The 25,660-nt window shown below is 43.8% G+C and overlaps 1 protein-coding gene across 1 annotated transcript in view; it reads right to left on the bottom strand.

The window, feature by feature from the left end:
- LOC127059474 (uncharacterized) overlaps positions 1–25,660 on the bottom strand; it is a 60,110-nt gene that overhangs the window by 5,612 nt on the left and 28,838 nt on the right. The gene's annotated exons all lie outside the window — the stretch shown is intronic.

Below are 25,660 nucleotides of genomic sequence, written 5' to 3'. Positions count from 1 at the left end.
ATTTCCTGAATTAGTTAAAAAACCCCCAAACCTGATTCTGAGAAATTAATTTTTTTTTCCCTCTTCAGATAAAAAATAATTTCCTGACCACTGCTGTAGGAAAATAATGCAAAACTGGGAGCACTGTGCAGGTGAGAGCTCGCAGCCAGCAGCTGTCTCCAGAAGAACATCCACAGCCCATAGTGAAGTGCTGCCCGGGACTATTTACACCTGATCAGCCACCAGATAAGATAACACAGCCCGTGCTGGACAAAGTCTTGAGGTTATGTGCTCCTGGTGATGTGTTTCCACAGTTTGTCATTAACCAGCAATTGCAAGATGTTTGTTAAGTACCTTCATCCTGTCTCCAGCTCAGTGCTGTCTCTCTCCCTTAATAACCAGGCTAAATCAGCAGGAATAATTAGGGAATCAGACACTACTTAGTGTCAGTACAGGCAGCCAGATAACTTCTCTATCTCTTCCTATTCTGTAAGGTCACCCCCCCTTCTTGGGAAGCTCAGACTTTTCCTTAGAGGAAGGCACACTATGCTAACTCATAGTGATAAGATTTTTAGATCGGGCGATTCTTGTATTTTGCAATTGGTTTCAGGCAACACAACATGGAAATGTATTTTCTTTCTCCTCTTTCTAGCAAATTGTCACTCCTCCAGCACATAGTGGCTCATTTTTCCTGAAAACCCAAGGGAATGGAACACCCATGCCACTTCTACATGATGTAAGTAGCTAGCCCCCTAAGGATCTCTTGAAAAGGCAAGCACTAGGATGGTTTTCTGAATACTTCCTTAGCTAAAATTACCACAATTCATGCTTGGGAATTCTCTAGGGACAGATGTACTGTCATGCTTGGATAGCAAAATAGAGATATCTCACTTCACAGGAAATGAAAAAAGGAGTATTCAAAGTTTATCCCTGCCAAATAATTTTAAAAGCTGATTTTTTTGCATCAAAGCGCTTCCTAGAAAGATGCAATAATACGGCAAGAAGAACCCTGTGACGTGTGTGTACCCACAGAATGAGATTCTCACTCAAAGTCTTGGGTTCTCATAACAACACGGGCACTAGACTTGAAGTACACATCTCTTAATATACTCTATTACCTCATTGTCATTTACTTGTTGGTAATGAATGCGTGTGTTAACAGAACAGCATGCTGATGCATTTTTTCTGCCATTGTATGTAACATATTTTCTAATTCTTCTGCTCTATTCAGCATTTGACCCTAACGATGGGGGATTATGGTATTAACTCTCTACACAGCACACATTCTTTACAGACTTTCACTAAATACTGTAAGCCTGCTGCAGAGCGGAATAAAAGTGAAAGCATACCGTCTGGTCTTAAGCTGTGCACACAGAGGGTCGTGATCCAATTGGAAGGGAAGCAGAATTTTAAAAAGAAAGAGGTTTGACAAAATTTTAATCCTTGTCATTTTCATTTCTCTTACCCTGTGGATTTGGGTGATTTTATTTACACTGTCAGCTTGAGCCTAGGGATTGAAAATCAGGCTTTTATGGAGATTATTAAAAGTACATACAGTACACTAAATGCTGGACCACTGCTATATGCTACTAAAAATATGAATGTGGATGCTCTTTATTATACATTTAAGGAAATAAGTGCCATCGTCCCTTCAAGGCTGGACTTAGCAGTTAGGCTCATTGTCATTATGCTGAAGTGCATGTTTTAACAAGGGTATTTATGGGTGGTTTCAGAGGGCTGAAGGTCCACGAGAATTGTGAGGTGCCTTCAGGTGCCTTTTAGAGGAGCAAGGCAGCAGCCTTTTAGGAGCAGCTGTGGAAGGTGTCTCTGCTGAAGGTGTACCTGGACATTGAGGAGCTGCTGCTCTCCCCACTCTGCAGCCAGGGAAGGGCAGCCTGACATCTAGCTCAGCCTAAGAGAAACAAATGTCTCACCACAGCTGACTTTCTCCTGAAAGTCTTCTGCTGAGGCTGGCCTCGGTCCCACCTTGTTGGAGAGCTCCTAAGCCAGTGTCTGGGCAGCAGGAAATGGGTCAGAGATGCAGCGTGGATGTGCAAGACTGTGCTTCAAGGCTGGCTGAAGCCACATGACTGCCCACTGTGAGGATGCATCATCTTCCAGATTTCCCAAGGAGCACCCGTGGTCAGACCTCTGTGCACAGCTGCCCACACTGGGGCCAGGAAAGGATGGCAGCAGGAGGAGGTGAGCCATGCCACCTTCCCAGCAGCCCAGACTGTTTTCTCATGCAGTGTAGGCACAGATAATGTGTTGTAGGAGCTGCTTCCATGCCCTTGGAGATTTTTGGCCCCTTGAACAGGGTGCATCTTACTCTCCTCATTTCGAACACATGATTTTGATGTAGCAGCTAACACAGAGCTCCAAACAGGCATGGAAATGCAAGTAAATACAATGAGGTTGTGGGGCCAGGCTAGAGTATTCCACAACCCCCCAAAGTGGCTAAATTTCTCGGTTTCCACCTGCCCTGTGGAAGTGCACACTGGGTCTGCCATGGGGAAATGCAACAACACTTGGTGCTGTTGTAACAACATGTGATGACTTCACTCGGGCAGGGACACAGCCCAAGTTCTGCAAATATTTCACACAGACCCCCCTTCACTGCTCAGTCCTGTTAAAATTGCAGGACTGAAGCCATAGTCACTCATATTTCACACAGACCTTGTTAATAAGGTTAAAAGAATCCTGCTTGGACTCTGGGAAATGGGAAGCTAGCTTTTCCAGGATTTTTCTGCTCAGGGAATCAAATATGTCGTTTTTCCACCTAAGGAAAGTGTTTGCTTGCAATCAAGATAGGTGACTCTCCCTGTCCTTTCAGCCCTGTAACCCTGGCTATCTGAGGCATGTAAAATGGGGGTTTATTGTGCTGAGGAATGAAATGGGCAGAGGCACTTGCACAACTTGGCCATCTCACAATTGAAAATGGAGTTAAGCTGGCTCCACCTAACCAGAGTGCCAGCAGCACGGCATTTGTGACATGTGCTGCTTCCGTGCCTCCCTCAGCCAATTTTCAACACTCTTAGGGTGCCTCCTGATAACAGGGCCAGAAACAAAGCCCACAGAGGACAATGGGGATCTGTCCTTCAATGTAAATGGCAGGTGGATCAGGCCCATTTGGAAAATTTTGGCTGCTGCTCTGAGTGGTTCTCAGTGTGCCAGGGTCCCACTAAGACATCCAAATTGGCATCTCATAAAAATCAAATTGGCATCTCACAGAAATCCAGGCTCAAAATGACAGCCTTAGTTTGGAAGTCGGACTGGGGCCTCATCCTGCAGAGGTGTTCAATGCCCTCAGCTCCCACTGAATTCACCGTGAGCTGAGCAGGCTCAGCACTTCTCAGGATTGCTTGTGCTCTGCAGGATTGGACTTATTGTCCTTAATACTATCTCATTCTGGTTATTCCCTATTGCCCAAGGATAATCCCAGGGCATTATTCCCATTATGCCACTTGCCATTCCCATTATAGTCTTTAACAATGTTTTAAACCTATCTTTCATTTTTAATTTCCTTAGCAAAATATCTGTATTTTAGTAGTATGCATTTATGTGGTCTTCGAAAAAACGTGGGTTTATTGTACATATGGCATTATCATGTAGCTTCACTATTTTATGAGTCTGGTGGATGAAAACAACTCTGAATAGAAGGGAAATCCATATGTCTAAATATTTTTAGCATGAACACTGTTACCTGTTGCCAGCCATAACAGTGTAATTAAACAGCACGTATTAAACCAGGGCACCACAGGGATTCTTGCTGCTTACCTGTCTGTCTCATGCAAGGGGGGAATTTTTTTACTATCTTTAGTCTGGAAAGGAAGGAAGAAGGCATCACAACCATTTTATGTCTTTAGCATGGGCAAGTTAGAAAGCAGAGTAGCGGGACCTTGCAGGTCGCTGTAGTTTCGATTCATCTTTCTCCTTGATTAATTGCTAAGCTGCTGCCCAATGGTGGCTTCAAAATAATTCATCAGCAAGACATCTCCAGCAGCTCTGTGGTGCTTTCTTGTGTCAGAGCCACCTGGTGCAGCACGTGGCTCTGCACGTGAGAGCTGTGTCAGAAAAGAAGAGCTGTCCCCACTCCTGCCTGCCCATTTCCTAAATCCCCCTTGTGTCCCCTTTTAAAGCTCTGTCTCCTTAGGTGGTCAAGAGCTGTGAGTCCTCCACCAAGCATTGCTTTAGGGCCAGTGGTGACTTACACTGAACCCTAAGCCAGCAGGAATGCTCCCCTGAAACACAGCTGCTTCCCTTCCTCCCTGGCCCAGTTTAGGTCAGTACATTTCCAACTTATGGCAGCCAAATTTTGGGAAGCCCAGACAGCTGGCCCAGTGGAGGGCCAAGCCCAATGTGAGGCACTACAGAGGCAATGCTCTAGCCTGTTTTCCAGCCTTTTTTCTGACTTCTGGCTCCAGAGGGATTGACTTGTGCATGCTGCCCACAGGCCCCTACATCCAGCTGGAGGTCTTGGAGGAACCCAGGGCACGAGGAGCTCCTGTATGACCAGGCTGCTTTTTTTCAGTGATGTCTTAGTGTTTGGGCAGTTTGACACACCATGCAACACAAAACATTTCAGATCGAATTAAAACTGACTTTTGGAAGCTCTTAAAAAAAAAAAAAGAAAAAAAAAAAAGAAAGTGTAAGGAATGTAGGAAGTAAGGATGGAAGGGGTCAGTTGGGCCAGCAAGTGCAGACTTTCACAGATGATTAGCCTGGAGAGTCCACAGGCATCCTGCCCAGTGTGTCCCCACACACACTGGCCCTGGGAGTCTGTAACAAACTTTACACTTCATCATAAGGCAGCTGCAAATTTAATGAGCCCCAGGAAGCAAAAAGGCAAGATGCAATTCATTGTCAATAGCCCAAGTCCTTCTAGAAAGGAAATGTTAGGTGAAATCTCCTGCAAATCCTAAAAATTAAGGCAGGCAAAGACAATCCCCTCTGATCAATCTGATCAACAGGAAAATTCCTTCCTTACCTCAAATCTGCTGATCACTTTAAACTTCAGCTTACGAGTGAGATACATGCAGAGATTAGGGGCTCTGGCTACCTCCTGCTCTTTCATGGCGCAGAGGTGAAAGAGAGAGCAGCCTAGAAGTCTAGCAGTGCACAAACGAAAAGTAGAACTGACCCTTCCTGACCTCCACAGGCCACAGACAAAAGTCCTGAAGCATGTGATTAATAGAATAAAGCAATGGTGCAAATAAACAAGCAAGTCCCTTTTCAAACTCAGCTGCTGACACCTAAAATCAGATACCAACTGATCCCCATCACAAGCCTCGTTTTCTGTCCCTAAGAATTCTGATACAATCATTTTCATTAAAGTACCCAACTGCAGTCTGAAACAATGAATTTCTCTGTCCCCAGTACCAGAGTATTGCTTCTTTGATGGATGGATGGAAATGTCTCTCTAAAATTCCAGTCTGAATGTGTTAATAATCAGCTTGCATCCACTTGAACCTGTGCCATAATTATTCTTTTTGTCTCTCAAGTTCACCTCCCAAATTTTGTGGAAACTCCTTTCCATCTTAGTTTTGCTACATTAAGCAATTAGATTTCAGCATTTCCTCATAAAATAAAGCAATGTTTTAGTACAGATTACCTTGAAAAGTTTCAACAATTTAACTTTGTCTTATAATTATTTTTTGGTCCATTATGAAATAAACACATTAGTTTGAAGCATATACTGTTTTCTAAAGGTTTTAAAATGCCTTTTCCTCTCATGGCCACAAGGAAGACAGACTGAAAGCTTAAGAATTGATATTACTTTGCCCAGTTCCAAATAGAACCCATTTCTTACTGAACAGGAATGGAGTTAAAGAGAAAAAGAAAATGATACCCTGGCAAATAAGTAAAAAATTTGTACCTGGATGAAATGGTAATTTTGATTTTCAGAGTTCTGAATTAAGTATGTAGAAGACTATAGGAAAATTGAAGGAGGAAATTTTGTTAACAATTTGGAGTATTTCTAAACCTTACATAAATGTCATCCATTTCAATCTTCTTAGCTCTATTTTTAAGTTCATGTTCTTTGAGTGTTTTTCCATTTTCATTTCAGAATTCAGAGGCCCCAGCTGCTGTCAACAAATGGAGTTGATTCAGATTTTAAGGGATGCAACTGCTCATATTTTCTTGGGTTTTAAGCCCATATTCTCTGACCCTTCCCTCCTCTTTCTATCTCCACTCAGTTTCGGGCCTACACTTCTTTCTGTAGTAATTTATATGGATAAAATCACTTACAGAGTTTCCCAGTGTTTTTTACTTTTATTCAGGATCATCTTACTAGTAACAGGGAAGCCATCCTACTGCTCTTCCCTGTTCCCTGCTCCTTCCATCTGGTCACCACACGGCTCTTACATCTCCAAGTACTGCAACTTGAAGAATGGACTAAAACAAAATAATGACTCCATTACATGTCATATCTCCTGCTCGTAAATTTCAAAGCCAGATGAGACCATTATCACCTGCTCTGATCTCCAGCACAACACAGGACTTCCTGAGAGAGATTCCTCACTTTAGGATAGGAAACAGCAGCCCTGACTCATAGCTCTGGCCCAATGTAATGATGGCTGTCTCCCAAGAAATAAAAAGAGCAATCCTGTTTCATGTACTGTTGCATGAGGCTTTTGATTGCTTGCTGCAGAAAACAAGTGGACATAAATTTTAGGATAAGAAAATTCCAGGCATATTCTCATTATTCTCATTGCTCTTAAAAGTCTGTTCCATACCAACCTTAAGAAAAAAGGCAGTATGTAGAAAATTATTATTGCTATGATTATTGCCAAAATTACATGCTTAAAATAGCAAAATTTGTCTTTAACTCTCAGAATTGATAACAAGAGCATATATATTTTATCTCAACCTCATAAAATCATAGCCACAGATATTTGTCCTCACACAAGAGCCCAGCACTGGCTGTTTCCTTGCAGGGGAGAAGTGACTGGCCTGCTGTTGAAAATGTCACATTCAGGGTGCAAGAGAGCATTCAGCTGAAGGTTAAACCCAACTCCTACTTCATCGCTTCTCCCAGCAACTGCCCTTGGGAATTCCTCCACCAGGCTCAAATGGGCAATGTCAGAGGCAGCAATTACCACCCACTGTACAGAGAAAACTGCACCCTGCTGTAAGCTGCTCCTCAGAAACTGCTCATTCGAGCACCAGCCTGCCATGCCTCAGCTTTACCTACACTGCTTTTTTACCACTGCGGGGGCAGAGAACACGCTTTTCCCAGAGCAGGTCCTCTGCTTCCCGAGGAGCAGCTCTGCCCCTGTGTGCCTGGGCACGAGCATCCCAGTGTGTGTGTGTGCAGTGCAGCGGGGGAAGGAGCAGCTGGATCCACCCGCAGCCGTGCAGGCGCGCAAATCGAGCGGGTGTTTGGTCCGGAGGCCATTCCCAGCCCCGTCCTCCCAGCAGCAGTTGGCTTGCTCCTGCTGGAGAGTGAGCATATGCTCTGCTCCACACACCCTGTCCTGTGATTTCGCTGCCCCAATTCACTCTGCCCACTGTGGAGAGCGCAGGGCCTCAAACTGGAATTTCTTACCTCTCTTTTGCTGTATAGGGTCCACCAAAATATTCAGAAAAAGTGAGTATCTTACTGCTTTAAATCTCTACCAAAGAGCATATAAGGTTTTAGCCAGAAGAGGGAAGAGGTCTGAGCTAGCCAATGGATAAAATAGTGCAGGGATCATCCTAGAGAAATATAAGGCACTCTCCAGGTGTTCATGGAGAAATAGAGTATGCAAAAGTAGGGGAGAGCCTTGTACCAAGGGGCCAGGGAACATGTGAATGAACAGCCCTGTGAGGTTTCAGACAATATCCACAAGTCCATCCAGTTCTTGCACACACTGAGATTATTAATCTTGCCACGGTACAATGCACATTCCTGCTGAAAATAAATTGGCACTGATGGACTAACTTTTGCCACCCAGAAGATTATTGGCCTAAAACCTCTCTTTCAGTGCTTCAGACAGACCTACAGTCCTGTGAGGTAAGGTGAAGAGCACCTGCCTATCCCTGGCAGCACTACTATTCTTCAGGAACCTGGTTCCAGCATCAGTTAATAATTTCTGACACCAGGGCATGCAGGGTGGTTCCCATCCAACCGGACCAGAGCCCCTGCAGCCCTCCGTCATGCTGAAGAGCTGTGTTCTTCTCAGGGCATGGACTGGATGAGGCTGGGATTTCGGGTCTCTGTTCCTATTTTCTTTCCTAGAAAGCCCAGCAGAAACAACCCCAGCAGACATTGGTGCCTTCCTTCTCTGGAGAGGGAGCATTCTGACCTGGAAACGCGCTTACCATCAGTGGCAATTTATCTTCCTTTCCACCTATGCTGAGTTTTCAGGATGAGTGTCCTGACTCCAGCCCCTGTCAGCCACAGCCTGTATCTCCCATGTGTGGATGTGCATAACCTGGGATTCTTTTGCAGATCTCCTTGTTCAGGCCCAATCTCTGCTCTGCAAGTTGGCATGACGGCAGAATACCAAGTAGGAGGTTTTGGCTTGTGTGTGGAATTTGGAGAGCGGTTTTGTAGTAAGTTGCTATACTTTTTGGCTTGCAAGCCCTGGGAGCATATGGCCCATTGCTTGCAAAATGCTGATATTTTAAAATTGGGGGAGGAATAGAGCATGGCACATTTATTTTACTTCTTCAGTGCCACTATTTTTGCCAAAACATTCCCTGCCACACTATCCTGGATCATGCTGTTCTATCCATCTTTAAAGTGAAACCTCCACTAACTAAAAAGTTGATGTTATAAGACAGGCCCTAAAAGGCCTGAGAAAAACAGTCTTCCTTTAGCCAATGTCCAATATGAAATGCTGTCCACTCATTGCTAGAGTGAGTGAGCAGACAATTCAGCACTACTTCTACTCATGCTTGAGCTCTTTGCAGCTGGCCTTGCTCATACTTTCAGCAAACATCTTTTCCAAGCAATCAAAACTTTATGGACTGTTATTTCCTTCCTCTTGACTTCCCAAGAGCTAACACCAGCACACTTGAGATGCTGCAGCTTATCTTTTCCACCTTGAACTAGTGGTTGACCTGAAGAGAGGGATGCCAGAAAATAGAGTTCCTAAGTACAGACAGAACAGTTCTAATCCAAGAAGAGTTCAGCTAAACCACTGCAGTAGCTGTCAAAATACATCTGAGTTTTTTGTGGTATGTCTTCCCCAAGCCAATTAATAATGTGGGAAAAGTTTTGGAAAAAGGTTAGTAGACCATTAGATAAAGATAATCTGCAAAATATTAATTTACTTGAATTTTGAAAATGTTTTGGGTAAGGTCCCTCATAAAATACTATAAAAGGAAGTACATAATTACAGGGCTATGCATGAAGTCTTTGTTAAGGGTCATAATAAAGAGCTTCCTCTGAGAACAGAAAGAGGTTGACTGTAGGGTACCATTATTGTCTCTGTTGGGTCCAATTTTATTTGCTATCCATCTGAATGGCTCAAAGAAGATAATGTACAGGGCTTGGGGATACTTGGGTGACGCCACCAGAATTTTCTGGACCCGACTCTGCAATCTGGCTGCCTGTAAAAGTTACTTGCATAACCCTGTCCGTGCTTACAGGGATTGACTTTGATAAATAATAATTATGAGAGGCTGTGAAGAACTCCAGGTGTATTTCCTGAAAATTGGGAAATATGATGGCAAGTTAGCTGCGTTGAGAATTACTTGAACAGTGCCTACTATCCAAACTCTCTAAATCTTTTCATAAACACACACAGTTGCTCACCTGTGGGTTCCTCTAGGAAGAGAAAATGAGAATTCACAGAAGGTAAATTGTGATGGGCCCAGTTCCACCTACCTTAATTACTTCAAACAATTGTTTAACATGCAAAGATCTGTTTGTTTCAGTGGATTATGTGCAAGAATGAGAGAGTCATCACTTAAAGTGTGTCACCTCACAGAGCAGAAATTAAGAGCTGAGAAATAGGGAAAGTATACTGAATAATCAAAGGTGGAAAACCAGAGCACGCTGTAATAACATTGTATATGTATTTTAAAATATTCCGTCCCCTATTTTCTCTTTATTTTCATTCCCTGAAATACAGTTAAGATACATTTTATGTTGGAACTGCCAAATGGCTTGATGATCAGAGATAATAATGGCATATGATCTCACATCTTTGTGGAATAATCTGTCTGTCACAGTGGCAGAAGACTTATCCTTAGAGAAAAGCTAGCAAGAACTTGACCGAGGAATTCAACATGATGGACAGGGAAAACCATTCAGTGAACAGTTACCATATGCCATATCCTGCAGGAATGCAGCCCTCCTAATATCTGATGGCTCTTGCTGATGCAGAAATCAAAGATGTCTTGGACTATCAGCAGAAATAAAAGAGAAAGATGCTTTGTCATGAAGAAAATGAGGATGGGTGTATTTCCATGGCCTGATTTGTAGGTGATCTACACCTAATACTTTCAGGGATGAGCTCAGGGTGTCAGAACTGCTGGGTCTTCCTGCCCATGCCCCGAGCTCCTGGGGTGGCCCTCAATGGATCACTGCAGCACTCCCCAGTCTCCGTGTCCTCCAAACACACTCCCCAAGCTGTTATGACACCTAATGAATTATTTTATAGCAGTAGCTCCCTTACCAGACCGGGGGTTCCTGACTGAAAAGTTCCAGGAAAGTTCAAACTATTGTGTTATTTTCAAGTGTAAAATCCTAATGACTTCAGCAGCTTTCCACTGCTCACTGGGCAGCCAGTGAGGGGCTGGAATTGACAGTCCTGGCTGCCTTACGCCACTCACGTATCCATGGAAATGAACGACAGATCTGCAGAAACAACAACCAAGTTTTTAAAATACGACTTTTCTCCATGGCAGAGAAAAATAATCACACTAGAAGATGAAAATTTCAACGGAGGAATTCGAAGCACTTTCCAGAGTTTGCTTCTTTTCCACGTAACTCCTGTGAGCAAAGCAAAGAGCTGGGAGGGGTGAAGCAGCCAGGCCTGGGACAGAGGAAATCAGCAGCTGCTGGGTAGCAGGGCGCTGCAGCGGGAGACAGGAAGCGCAGATAACGATGCCCAATTGAAACCAGCGCCTCAATGGAATTATCTGGTGTGGAATTTGGCCCAGGCAGTGCACTTCGCACCCCTGCTCTTCGCAAAACCCTTGCTGCTGAGGTTTTTGCCCATCCATTCTCTAATGTCAGGAAAGAAAAGAGAGTTTTAAACTAGCAGGAGCTGCAGAGGCAGCACTGAGTAGCTCTGGCCACACAGTCCAGTGCTGACTTTCAGATTCCAGGGCTGAAAGTCAGGCCTTAATTTATTTTTGTCTACGTAGACATAGTGTTTGTGAAGAATATGAAAATGAGGAACCTTCAAAACACAAACCATTCCAATTATCCCTGGCATTAGGTTATACAAACTCTTCAGCCACCACCCCTTTATGTACTACAATGCACCAACTGGAAATGAGAGAATAATTGAGTTTCCATGCTCTCCACCCCCTCCCCAGTGCCATACTTCCTATAAGCCCTTCACAGCACAAGAGTGTACAAAAGATACCATCTTGTGTGCATCTTGTAGCATAATTGAATCAAGGTTGTTTAGCACTAACAAGGTCTCTCTGGAGCCCAGATGTTTGATTTATGCAGTGATAGGCAGGAGAAGGGCAGCCCAGCAGCAGACACTCTCAGCCACTGCCTTGGCCAGCACACAGGGAGCCCAGGGGTGATGCAGGTGCAGCTGCTACTGACCCAGGAGCTACGAGCCATCAAACAGCTTCCCCTCATTATTGTATCTCATCCACCAACACCCTTCCCTCAGCCCTGTCTCTCTGTATACACCACCAGACTCTCTCATGACTTCCTTTGCAGCTTTCCTTTACTACTGCTGCCTCATGTTCAGTTTCTATCACCCTCCTGGTATTCTTCTCCTGTCTGAAAAATGCTAACCCCTCATTTTCATTAATTCACTTCTCTGTATGATCACAGGCAATAAAAATGAGACCCCAAAGGTCATTATACCTTCAATCCAATCAATTAATTTAACCCTCTGTAGGAGGATTACATTAATTTTCCCCTGCACATGCACTGCTCACCACTTTTTTACTCATGCAATGCAAACTAGACACTCCATTCATAGAGGAGATTGTGAGGCTGCATCTAAGCTGAAGGACCCAGAATATTCCTTCAGGTCTGGGTACAATCCCAGGCTGCAGCCAGGTCTCAAGAGAAAAGGAGAAATCTGAGTGCTCAGTGGGACTGGATTCCTTGTTCCAGGGAGGGAGTGTGACCCTGCATCCTGCCATGAGCTTAGACACAATTCCCCCGGAGCAGAGGAAAGAACAGGGATATAAGAGGAGGCTCTAAGCATGTCTTGCAGTAACAATTGCAGGTGGTAGGCACCTGAATTTGATAAGCAAATCCTCTGGAGTTCCCAACTTCCCTTCTTTGTAGTCTTTGATCCTGTTCCTGTGATTCTGGTGGGTCATTGATACCTCAGTGTGTCTCAGACTGTATTTGCCAAATCAGAGCCTACTCAGTAAAAGACTGGGAGTCCTTGTGTCTGCCAAAAAGTCTGCCACTCTTTATGTAAGCAGCAGTGAGAAGCTCTCAGTGGTCACCTTCAGCTTCTTAACAGAACACCTTGGTGGCAACAGTGCTTGGCTCCTTTTCACATTAATCTTTGCATCTCAGGGGCAATTGTCATAACACATTTTGCCTGCTGGATGACCAATGTGATGAAAGAAAAAACAAAACCAATTTGTTACCTCAGTTCTAACTAGCACTGCACATTTGACTGATCACTACTGGAAAATCTGAAACTCAGATAAAAATCACTAGGGTTTTTTTTAACACCTGAAATGAGCCATGTTGTAAAGGAAACCTGCAATAATGAGATAATATGAATTAAAAATAAATAGTTCACATGTTTTCAAGCAAGCAAACAGCATGAAAGCACTGCTGAAACAGGTATTTAAGTCCTGTTATTTGAAGGCTTGTATTTTCTTGTGCCTGACCTGTGGACTATTCGGAGGAATATGAGATTTTTTTTTGTAATATTAAATGTTGATATACTATATTTAGGTCTAGAATGCTTGAATATTATAAAATTACAGGATACCAATTATTTACATAAAATATAATTCAGTGTTGATAGCTATTTACCAAAACATTTACTGAGCAGCCACAAAGGAAGCACACCAGTTTGTACTGAATATCAAGAGAAACAAGGCTCAAGCTTAAAGAAGGAATTTTTAAATGGTGATGTCCAATACTAGTTAATAACATCAAGAATAAGGGCATCAGAGAGATAACTGTTTCTAAGGTTAAAAATCATCCTAGATATACCAGACAATGAGAGGAAAAGTGACTTACTAACATTTGTGCTTGATGGTGTCTTCCTTTTCCTCCTCCAGCTGAAGCTTGGGACAGCTGTTTGTCTTCAAATGCTACAGTACAAGGACGCAAAAAAGGTCACAGGAAAACATCTCCTGTGCAAACTAGAAATAGGACTGTCCTTTTCCAGTTAAAAAAATGTTTATGTGAATGTCAGTCTTATGAAGGAGACAGGGCTAACTGAAGTGGAAACAGGAGTCTCCTCCTCAGGCATAGATTAGGGGGTAGCTCCTTGCCAAGGTGACACTGGTGCTGCCTGGGATGAAGCATCCACCTGTGCTATTTGGTAACTACTTCCCATCAGCTGCCTCTTCCCTGGTCTGCTTGCTCCCACAGAGCACATTCAGAGAATTGCTGGGGCTGGAAGGGGCCTCTTGACCTGGACACATCTCCTGCTCCAAGCATGCTCAGCTGGAGCAGGTTGCCCAGCAATATGTCCAGTTGGGTTTTGAGTAAGTCCACAGCCAGACACTCCAAAACTTTGTTGGGCAATCTGTGCCGGCGTTTCAAAACCCTCACAATAAACAAGAGGGAGTTTTTTATGTTGGGATGGTATTTCCTACATTTCAGTGTGTGCCTGTCACTGTTTCTTCTGTCGCTGGACAACTCTGAGAAGTGTCTGTCCCCACTTCCCTACTCCTCACCATCAGGGATTCATACACATTGTTATGATCCCCCAGGCTTCTCTAGGCTGAACAGTTGCAGCTCTCTCAGCCTCTCCTCTACATGAGTAGAGTCCTCCAGTTCTTTAATCATCATCCTGTTCCTTATACTTGTTCCAGTATGTTTATTTCTTTTTACTTTTCACCTCTCTCACTAAATGCAGCTCTGGCTTTGGCCTTACCTAGCCCAACTCCATTATCAGTGTCTCTCTATTCCTCACAGGTCACCTCTCCCTGCTTCCACCTCTTTCATTCTTCCTTTCCATGTTTGAGTTCTACCAGGAGTTCATACTTACAGACCTTGTACCAGTTTTGTTTGATTTCCTGCATGTCAGGATAGATAATTTTTTTTTTACAGATGACCTTTAAATCGGCTCTTCTGGACCCTTTATTTCTCTAGAGCTGTAGCCCACAGGATTTTTTGAAGCAAGTCTCTTTACAGGCCAAATTGTGTTTTTTTGAAGCCCAGGGTTTTAATACTGCTTTTTGCTGTTGTTCTTTTCCCTCTGGATCCTGAACTCTACCGTCTCACGGTCACTGCAGACAAGAATGTTCCAGCTGTCACCCACCTGACATGTCCTTCCTTGGTTTTAGGTCTGAGGTCCAGCAGAGTGCCCCTCTCATCAGCTCCTCAACTACATGTGTCAGGAACCAGCACTTCAGGACCCTCCTGCACTGGCTGTACCCCGCTGTGCTGCCCCTCCAGCAGACACCAGGGTGGGCAAGTCACCCATGTGAAACAGAGCCTGCAATCCTCAAGTTTCTTACAGTTTTCTGAAGAAGGCCTCATCTAATTCTCGATCATGCAGTCTGTAGCATCCCAGTGTTGCCCACATTGGTTTGCCTGCTAATCCTGTCACATAAAGCTGTCCCTTTAGCCCTGTGCCACTGAATACAAGGTCCATTCTGTCCGTGCCGTGCCCTTACTTGTTCCTGTGCTTCCCTTCCCACTGCTATCTTTGCTATTGTTATGACATCAGTTTTCCCCAGAAAGAGATGGAGGGTACTCCAGACCAAAAGCGTTGTTCCCCCATCACGGGCCATGCCGCTCTTTCCTCGTCTTCCTTCATCACTTCCCCTCATGTTATACATTGAGATTTACCTGTGGGTGCTTATGTTCACAGCTCTCCTTTGCTTGTGTCTTCAACCATCTCTTGTATTATTCCTCCTTTCTCTCTTGGCCACAGTGATTTGTTGCCCAATTCCTGCCCTTATGTCCACAAGCATCTGTTTCTGGTTTCTTTCCCAGTGTCCTTCAGACTCCAGCACAACCTTCCAAGTTGGCCATTCGCTGCAGATTCAAATGGCTCCTTAAAACACCACTGCAAGTCTTGTCTGAAAAGAGCCTGCCTCCCATCCTAACGCTAACCTGCTGCCGTGAGTCCTTACCCACATCCCTATCACAGACCAATTCCAGCAAACACCACTTTCTGAGATATCAAAGATATACCATTTCCTTAGCAGGTAATGCAGACTCCAAGGAAAGCTCTCCTTTGCCCCTGACCTCACTCACATTTGTTTTATAACAGCCTATACCCCTTTAACAACAGTGAAGTTATTTCTGGTTTGCACATTGTGACTTGTGATCCAAACCAGGCCTATTGCCTATCTCTAGATACAAAAAGAAATGGCCCACTGAAACACTGCACAGTACCTTATTCTTAAACACCTACCTTCAAAGCATGCAATTCACTTGCAAATTATTAAAACCAGGCTGTGGCAGCATCCTAAAGGATCAAGAAGGACAATTATGCTGGTCCTTATAACTCCAAGAGTGATTAGCAACAGCCATCAGCGCACTGTAACTGCTTGTTGAGCTAGTGAGTCAGACAGCAATAAGGACTTACAACCAGCCAGCAAAAGCACTCAGATTCTTCTACAGGAGAAGTTTATTACAGAGCTCAGCATCTGTGTCTTGCAGCTGCCAAGTGTCCTCCATGTGTTGTTACAGCTGCTGATTCTGCTGTTAAGGAAGGGGGAGCAGAAGGATGAAAAGAGGCAGCGTCAGGAATGTTCAGTTGCTGTAAAACACTGCCAAGCAGATATTCACATTATCTGTGTGCAGAAACTAAGCCATCCAAACATGTGAGCTCACGGCTCTCTGCCGGCTGGGCTCACACTACGGAGAAATCATGTGACAAAGCCACTAGACACTTTCCAAACTACTCCAAATACAGGATCTGCTGAAACCCTGAAGTAGCATGCCCAGCTATATCAGTTTTGTGACGTGACATGCTGTGACTTGTGAGGACTGACAAGAAAAGAAGCAAGAGGCTTTGGGAAGAACCAAAACAAGGGGAAGCAAACTCCCTGCTTCTCCGGCAAGACAGTGCTCCTCAGTGTCAGCCCACTGCCATATTTTAGCTCCTATAATGCTGCAATTCCACATAATTCTGCACAAATAATTCTGAAGTATACTATGACACAGGAGCTCAGCCTCTACCTGGTGCACTAAGCACATGGCTGAATTCCTGGAGGCCCAAACCAACCTTTGCCCCTTTATGTACTCAGTGGCTGTGGGCACAAGCTCCTCTCAGCGAAACCACAATGTCCTCCAGCAGTGAATGGTCAGCTAATCACTGGCAATCTTGGAAGGCAAAAGACCACCAGCATGGCCTTGGAGCAGGATATTGTGCTAGCCCTGGAGCAGACACGCTTTCACTGCCAGGCATATCCTAAAAGCTTAGGAGAGTTTTTTTCAGTCTGTGCCAAACTTGTCTTGATCCATGGTACCATCCATCATAGGTAGAACCACAGGATGATTCAAGCTGGGGAGGACGTCAGGAGGACATTTATTCCAAACCTCTTGTTCACATTTAACTGTTCTCAAATGAACTTTTTCCTGTGTTCCCAGGAATAAGCCAATGGCATTGATTGCACCCAGCCCACAGCAAGCAGCTCACCCGGCATTTCTTGCCCCACTGTCAGGTAGAAATAATTTATTTATGTGTGGGCCAGGTCTTCTTGCTGGGACTAGCGGACACTGAGCCCAGCTTTGTCAGAGAGCACTAAGAAGACACTGAGAGATGGCTCTTCTGAGAGAAACTGAAATGTGTTTGCAGCCCTGGTGTGCCCTGGGGATCTTGTGGAGCCTGACTGCTCCCAGGGTCTCTCCTGGCACTGCTGTCTGTGGGCACCTGGGGAGTGCTGCCAGGGACAGACGGGGGAATCTCATCTCCTGTGAGAAACCCCGGCACCAGCATGACCAGACAGTCTGGACAGGAGCCTAGGGGACTGTTCACATACCATGGGTGAGGACAACCCAAAGGAAGAAGCATTAGGCATCCACCAACTCCAGCTTAAAGCAGCACATCTGGGAGGAGGACAAATAATTTTTAACAGGAAATACGAAACTGAGAACAATATTAAGTCCATGACACTTTTCATAGGAGTAAAAAAATTGGTGTAGTTGAGTAACCAGATGTTGTCTGTCCAAGGATTATTTAAAAGAAAGGAGGAGGCATAAAGGTATTTTAATGGCTGTGGGTAAACCTGAGCTACTCGTTGTATATGTGTGTGCAGCCTCAAGAAAAGGTGAAGGACACTGTGACAATACCTTTTTTTTAAAGTATTTATGCAAGAAGAAGCTTCCAGTTTGTCTCTCTAGCTGCTCTCTGCAGCAAAGGAATTTGTATATTGCATCAGGCAGTATCATATTAGGAAATGTTTTTAACAGTGTTTAGTGATTGAAAGTAAGATACAATAGCTTTATGACAAAGAAGCTTATGATGAAGGTCCTTTGTAATAGCTTTTATATTACTGTAAATCATGATGCTTATGGTTTACTTTTTATTAATTCAAATGAAGTGCAAATCAAATGACAGCTGACAGCCTATCAACAGGTTAGTCTAAACAGCTGAATATTATTTTACTTCATATATCTTTCAGCTTTTAACAGGATTTTTAATTTTAAATAGTTTTGAGGTTTTTATCCATGTAATGTGGCTGGAAGGCTGCAAGATGAGAGCAATATTTAATTCACGCTTGTAAGATACGGGTATTTGGAACCCATTAGAAATTGACTTTTTGTTCTCCCTTTTAATTTTGATTCTTTCATCAGAGATGCCAAGACTAATGCTGTCATGACAGATGGAGAGAGCTCATACAGACATTGTACAAAAATTACTGGAGCAATGTGTCATTACCATGTAGTACCTTCAAAATGTCACAACAAAAGTAAAATTCATTGTAGAAAAGGGCTCTTCCTTCAGGGACAAGGCTTCCTTTAGGGATAATTCCACTTCTAGGTGCTGGACAGAATCATACCAGTCTCATTTGCACCCTAGGAAATAGCAATATACATATGCTACAGGCTTGTTCAAAATCACAGTCACTGACTGAAAGAGAACCTTCTCCCACTTGTCACCTATGTAATTCTGGGTGTCAGCGACCCACTTCAATTATTCTGGAGTGTTCCAACTCTTTTGCATTTAATTTGGTAATACAGTTGATCAAACAATGCTAGTTATGTCAGTCTCATCTCAGTTATTTACTATAAATACTTAGCTACTATCTATTAACTCCAAAAGCAGCCTGGCAGCAGGTTGAGGAAGGTGATTCTCTTCCTCTGCTCTGCTCTCATGACACCTCACCTGGAGCACTCTGGGGTCTCCAGCGTGGGAAGGACATGGACCTGCTGGAGCGAGTCCACAGGAGGCCACAGCAATGCTCAGAGGCTGGAGCACCTCTGCTGTGCAGACAGACTGACAGAGCCAGGGCGGCTCAGCCTGGAGGAAGGAAGGCTGTGGGGACACCTTATCACACCTTCCAGTACCTAAAGGGTACAAGAGATCTGGAGAGGGACTTTTCATGTGCAGTAATAGGACAAGGGGGAATGGCCTTAAGGTGAAGGAGGGTAGGTTTGGATTAGATATTAGGAAGAAATTCCTCACTATGGGGTGGTGAGGCACTGGCACAGGTTGCCCAGAGAAGCTGTGGAATGCCCATCCCTGGAAGTGTTCATAACCAGGCTGGATGGGGCTCTGAGCACCCTGGTCTAGTGAAAGGTGTTCCTGCCCATGGCAGGAGAGTTGGAACTAAATGATCTTTAAGGTCCTTTCAAACCCAAACCATGCTATGATTCTACATTAACCTGTACACTGTCAGTGGAACTGACCTATGCTAATTTCTGCAAAAAAACATAGAGGTGTAGCAAAACTTTTCTGTGTGAAGGAAAGCTCCTGATTAATCTGAGTAGAAAAAATGAGATACTCTTTAAAAAGTGTGTAGGTCAACAATTTTGGCTAGAGCAGTTGGCCATCACAGCAGAGTCCTGTAATGGATCAGCATAAAAAAACAGGGAAAAATTACGCAAACTGTGTTAAAATGCTGCCTTCAGCTTCAAAGTAAAGCATCAGAAGTGGCACCATTTAAAAGATTATATGGCTCCACTCACAAGTCAGAAAGTTACATTTCTTGTTTTACCTTCATGGTTTTTTGTCCATGGAATTCTGCAATAGTTCTGCTGCCAGTGGGATTAAAAGGTGTCTCTATGAGAAGGACTGTTTTGTTATGTGTGGCTCTCCAGCTATACAGAACTTTGTTAGCTGTGAGTAATCCACTAGAAAATGAATTTCCAGTAGCTATTGACACGTTTGAAAATGAGCTCCAGAGCCAGATTCAAAGCCACTGAGATTCTTACTCCGAATACGGACAGAAGCAGTGCAATGTTTTGTGGCACACATTGTCTCTGACCCTAGAGGTTTCTCCCTGGCTCTTGGGAAGGTCAAGTTCCTTGTCTACTTAGGCTTGATCCAGAGCCACTGAAACCGATGGCAGAACTCACTAACTCTCAAAAGCTGGGTCAGAAAACAGACCGTCTGCCTTTTTGTTGTGTGGGAGAACACAAACTGATACTGTATGCAGTGGTAGAGGTGCTTTCCACAAGAAACTGGATGGAAACCACAGGCTTATTTCACACTGCCCAGCCTTCAGATGCAAGTACCTATCGGTTGCTACCACTGCCTATTTAGAGCTAAACAACTTTGGATTTCATTACTAATCAAGTGCCTGCCACCTCCCTCTCCTGTGGTGAATAACAGAATACTTGATTCCTTTACAAAGATTGAGATATTCATGAAAATCAGCCATTTCTGAAGTTTCAAGGCCTCCAGATGCAAACATCAAACACCACTGTTGGTTAGCTGATGTGCAACATGCAAAATCCTTATCTGTCAAAAATTACATGTGGAAGAAGGGAAAGCAAAACCAGGCAATAAAGTAGATTACCATGAGAGACATACAGTCCAAAAATCTATCTTCCATATTTGCAGCTACTGAAAATAAAAAAAAAAATAGAATAATAAAAAAAAAGTTAGATAATTACAACTTTGCCATAAAAATTGCAGAAGTAAATTAAGAGTAGAGTCATCAGGTCCTTCAAAAACAAGCTATCCATTTGGAAGGACCAGAGGCTTTTTTTCATGTGAGCTGGTGCAAAGGAATCAAAATTTGCACCAAAGAGATTTACTGTCCATTTCCTCCCCCCCACAGACCTTCAAAAAGGCAACGACAAGTCCAGAGGAACAATAGTGCATCAGAATGTTTCAGTGGCTGTGGAATAAATTCAGAGTGACGTAACCAGCGGAAGACTGTGAGGAGGCACTACAAAGATGACACTGTTAAACTTGAAGGCTCAATCTCTCATGGTGCTGAGCATTTTCTGCGAGCTGCAGCGTTCTGGTTCCTAATGAAAACAGCGCTAATGAGAATGAGGCCGCAAGTTCTCCTGGTGTGGTTGGTCACTCAAGGTGAAACAGAAAACACATCTGCTCCCTGATTGTTCAGAAACTCTGCATTCTTTACTTCAGACCCCAGAGAAGCTGCTCAGAGATAAGTTAGCTCTCGGACTCTGCCTGCTGTTGAAAGGCACACACATACCCTTGCATGTCTCTATCATATTATTTGGGCATGGGAGAAAATGACCCCTCTTTGGAAATCTATTCAGCTGTCAGTTCAACCCCTTTATCTGCTTTCATACCGTTAGCTGAGGAGACAAGGATCCCCCAATCAACCCAATTTGGTGTTAACTGATTCAGCTTTCGTCAGACTTTTTTTTCTGAACTCAGAAGAAACCCAAAAGGCAGATCTCTGGGGGCTTTCCAAATGAGGTCCAAAAAATCACACTTGGCAAAACACTTTGTGTAGGGATGTATTCAAATGTGCAGAAATGTCCCCATAAGTGAAATGATACCATGAAGTGAAATGGTGGGTGCAAAATGAGTGGCCTGGGCTGTGCACATAAGGCAGCACAATTACAACTCTCTGTTCTGGATTTAAAAACCTGCCTTCCAGCCCTAACAGGATTCTTTGGTGAGGACAATAAAAAGAGCCATAAATGTATTCATTTGTATTTTTCTGAGCCCTCAAAGTACTAATAGCCAGAGGAAGGACTAGTTAAGTAAACAGCATAATTTTCTTTTGCTGAATTTGGTTCATAAATTAACTAGTGCTGCCTTGAACACAGCTAAGGAATTGTTGCAGCTTTGATACTTAGATTCCAGCTGCAAGTTTAAAGATATTCTTCTTCCAACAGGGGCCCTGGAGATTTGTGCAGTAACACATTACTAGTCATGAGTAAGGATGCAAGGATCTGGACTTAAGCTAACAGAAGTGATGATGTGTGAAAGGCTTCTGCTTCATTTTGACATGGTGATACAAGGGATAGGCAGATTTTGGGACAGACCATCTTTATCTGTCTGGCAGTCTAGGGATTTAGGATGTGTCTATCACTCTGGCATTTCTGTGTGCTCAGACAGCATCTGCAGGAAACATTCCCAATTATTCTCCAAGTAAAGTGGTCAGGGATGGTTATCCCAAGAGGGACCCCAGAAGAGCTTCATTTCATTTACAGAGGAGGTTCTTGTAGGGAAGCAGAGAAAAGGGTGTCAGGGGAAAGTGCAATCTTGATGTAGAAGTTAGTTCAGACTCTCCACTTGGAGAGCCCTAAAAGGAATTGCACTCGTTACATCCTGGGCCCTCAAATGGAGCCACTCTGCCTGAGCAGCTAAAAATGGTGCCCTACATGGAATCTTATTTAAAAAGATTTCCCTGGATGCATAGCTCCACCTTACACCACCTCATGCATGCAAAGAAGGTCTGTACCCCTCTCTGCCCAAGACACACTCTGTCTCTCAGACTGTCCCGTGTACTCAGAGCCAGGGAGACTTGGCCCCTCACTGCCAAAACCCAACCAATCCACAAGGAAAAGATTCCCATCTGTCCTTCACAGAACAAATGCATCACAGGCATGCTGGAGTCACCTGGTCAGTCAGCACTCACTTCAACCATGCTGCTAGTATGAAATCTTGATTTTTCACCAGAAGAAAGAAATTTTACGGTGCAGTTTTTTACATCAGGTTAAGGTTTGAACCTCCCTACCTTGACAGAATCTCTGTAACATCCAATTTTTATGGGTACCTGAAGAGTCCCTCTGGAATACTAATGTTCTCTAAGTGTATATTGCATCACAAACATATTTTTACTGGTATTTGATGTCTGCTTCATTTGCCAACTACTCATATCAAATTTATGGAAGGCTATTTCTGAGTGACATAAACACGGGAAATCCCTTTTGTTGAGACATGGCATTAATCATGTTAGTGCCTAGATCTCCGTGCCCTTAGACCAACAAGATATACTGCTTTAGTGTCCACAGCCAGCTCCTAAAAATACACCATCTTCTGGCTGATCTTATGCTTCAGAACAGGTGGGATAGCCTGGTTCTTTAACAATCCACTGTCACTGCAGCATTCTCTCTTCCTTCCCCCCCCACAGTGTCCATAGCTCTGCATGTTTAAGACAAAGTGTTGAAAGAGTGATGTGGGAACTGCCCTGTCCTGAGTGTCCATACCACTCACAGCAGTGGCAGCAGGGATGCCAGTACAGGTCACGATCAAATGAAGGCATTGCTTACATTTGTGTGAATGTATTCCCAGATTAGGAACAACCAGCACTCCCAGTAATCTCCATTACTGACAGCCAGGTCTGTCTCCTGCTATCCATGATCATACACCACAAAAAGAAGGGGGGCACACAGCCTCCACATGGACATCCTGCTTCTTTACATAGTCATGACCTGGGTTCCATGGAAAAAGGGGGCTTAGTCCACACACATCAGTCATGCATTCTCCTACCTTACAGGGTGGTATTTAACCAGCAGGGAGGATACAGACACATCACCAGAGTATCTTAGTGCTGGATTTTAGCACTTTCCTTATGGCAAAGACTGTTCCAACAAGCCCCATGTCTTGGAGGTGCACCCAACATCTGCTGCAAAGGTGGCATATCATATCATATCATATCATATCATATCGTATCGTATCGTATCGTATCGTATCGTATCGTATCGTATCGTATCGTATCGTATCGTATCAATCATATCATATCATATCATATCATATCATATCATATCATATCATATCATATCATATCAATCATATCATATCATATCATATCATATCATATCATATCATATTTTATAGGACTGAATCTTATAATCTCTCAAGTGTATTTCTATTTTGTCTTATATCTACACGCTCTTTAGCAACCCATTCTGCTTTTCCCATGTATGCTAATCTGCATGGACACTCAGTGCTTGAGAGCCTAGAGGTTTATTATTGAGTGTCTGACTCTTTTCTTTACCTATGTCTATGAAAGTAGGTCTATTGGGATCCAGCTGAACCTCCCTCAGTCTGTCTCTGGTCTCTCTCCCTCATCCTCCCTTTATCTCCCTTGTTCTGCTACAGATCTAGAGCCACAAAATTTTCTACCAAACTCCTGGTGGGGGTCATGTCAGGCCCACTGTTAGTCAGAGCAAGTGACAAGAGTGGCTAATTAAGTGCCACTGAGTTACCCAGAAATCTGTCCCCACACTGCTGCACTTAGAATTGTTCATTAATATTTTCCAAAGATTGTTCCATGAAGTCTTCACTGACTTAAATCTGGTGCTTGGAAAAATCTGTCTGGATAAGGCCTGCCAACGTGATGGCTACATAGTGACAGGGATGCCACATCCTGTATCTGAGCAAGGCAGTGCACCATGCAGTTGAACTGCACATCTATAGCAAGTCTGACACTTTTCAGAGCCATGGACTCATGGAACAAGTCATCTCTGAACCACTTGTGCAGAGATTTTGATGTCTACAGAAATGTTCTTTCCTGTGGGATTTCCAGGTTAATCACAAAAAACTGCTAGGCAATACATTACACTTAGAAGCAGTGCTCTCTGTCACTAAAATTTTTAGGCCAGGAAGGTCATGTCTGATCATCTTTCCAAGGAAAATTCTCTATTTAATTCCTCCACTGGTGAAAACATCAGAAATAGACAAGCATTTGTCATTAAATCTCTTCTGTTTCACACTGTTGAGTACCTGGCCCCCTGCAGCACAGTGGGAACTGGACTGGTTTCTGCAAGAGATCTCCACTGAACACAAGTCTCTGGAGAGCACTGGTCCTAGCACTGAGGCAGTGCCTCTCTCCAGACCAGTCCAATGTTAATCCCACCAGTAAGTAGGCCAATTTGTGCCAAATATGGTTTTTCCCCTCCTGTGTCAAGACCACCCACCAGCACGGGACATTGGATAGCAGCTATGACAGCAAGATTTTAACCTCAGCTAATGGCAACCAGAAGGTGACAGACTCATTTTCTTACTACCAGTCTTCTTAGGACTGAACAGGCAATTATTTTCTTGAGATTGCTTCTGTGTACTAAATTACATGGACTATCTCCAAAGAGCAGTGACAACTCAGTAAGCTGGGTGTGAGCTGGGTTACCTCTCTCGCCAACCCACAAACTGCTCTCAGTAACCCCGCAGTGGTGTTGACAGACTCCAGAAATAGCCATGAACAGTGTTTTCTTACTAGAAGTCAGGTCTGGGTCGTGTCATTGGGGGAGGTGAATTAAAAATGAGAGGGGGAGCCGTTCCAAGGGGTCTCATCCCTCTCTACACACAGTCCCCAAAGGTGGTGCTGAGCCACGCCCCACACGCAGCCTCTTGTAAACATGAGGGATCCCTTTCAGAGCTGGAACTGGGGGTTCCTGGCACCTTTTGTGCTTCCTGCTTCTCTAATATTTCTCCTCCCATTCCTTCACTGCTAAACGAATGGCACGACTTTCTCAATGTTTTCTTTTTCCTAACACTTCCTTACAGTTTTCATTTAATTGTAATGCAAGGGCACCAATCCTAGTTTATGTCATAATAGACGGACAACAATAGCGCAGTTTAACTAAAATAACATGCTAAACACTGCTACATGTTGACGGAGTCATGACGGATAAAATGTGGAGTGTTTTGGTGGTTTATATCTTCAAAGAAGAGCTGGCAAGTGTACAACGTGACAAATGTATTTAAGAATCTATGCCATTCAAATGGTACTGCCACATGTCTGTTTGGGATCTTTCCCGTCTAAATGTGGGAATATGGGCACAGACTCACTTGCATACTGTGTTCTTCTAACATAAAGTGTCGGCGTCTCTGAGGGTGTGTCGGTGGCACCCGATGTCACCAGACACACGCTGCAAAGGAGACAGCCGAAATAAGCGTACGTTGTGTGCGCCAGGCAGTCTTCATTTGTTTATTTCATGCAAAAAGGAGGGGATGGCGCTCAAAATATTCGCACTGGAAATTTGTACCAGCGTGAGAAAGAGAAAAAAGTG

This window comes from Serinus canaria, chromosome 3 (assembly GCF_022539315.1).
Source record: "Serinus canaria isolate serCan28SL12 chromosome 3, serCan2020, whole genome shotgun sequence".
NCBI classification, from domain to species: domain Eukaryota; kingdom Metazoa; phylum Chordata; class Aves; order Passeriformes; family Fringillidae; genus Serinus; species Serinus canaria.
The sequence above is the reverse complement of the archived record's forward strand: the minus strand, read 5'-3'. Positions and strand labels throughout refer to the sequence as shown.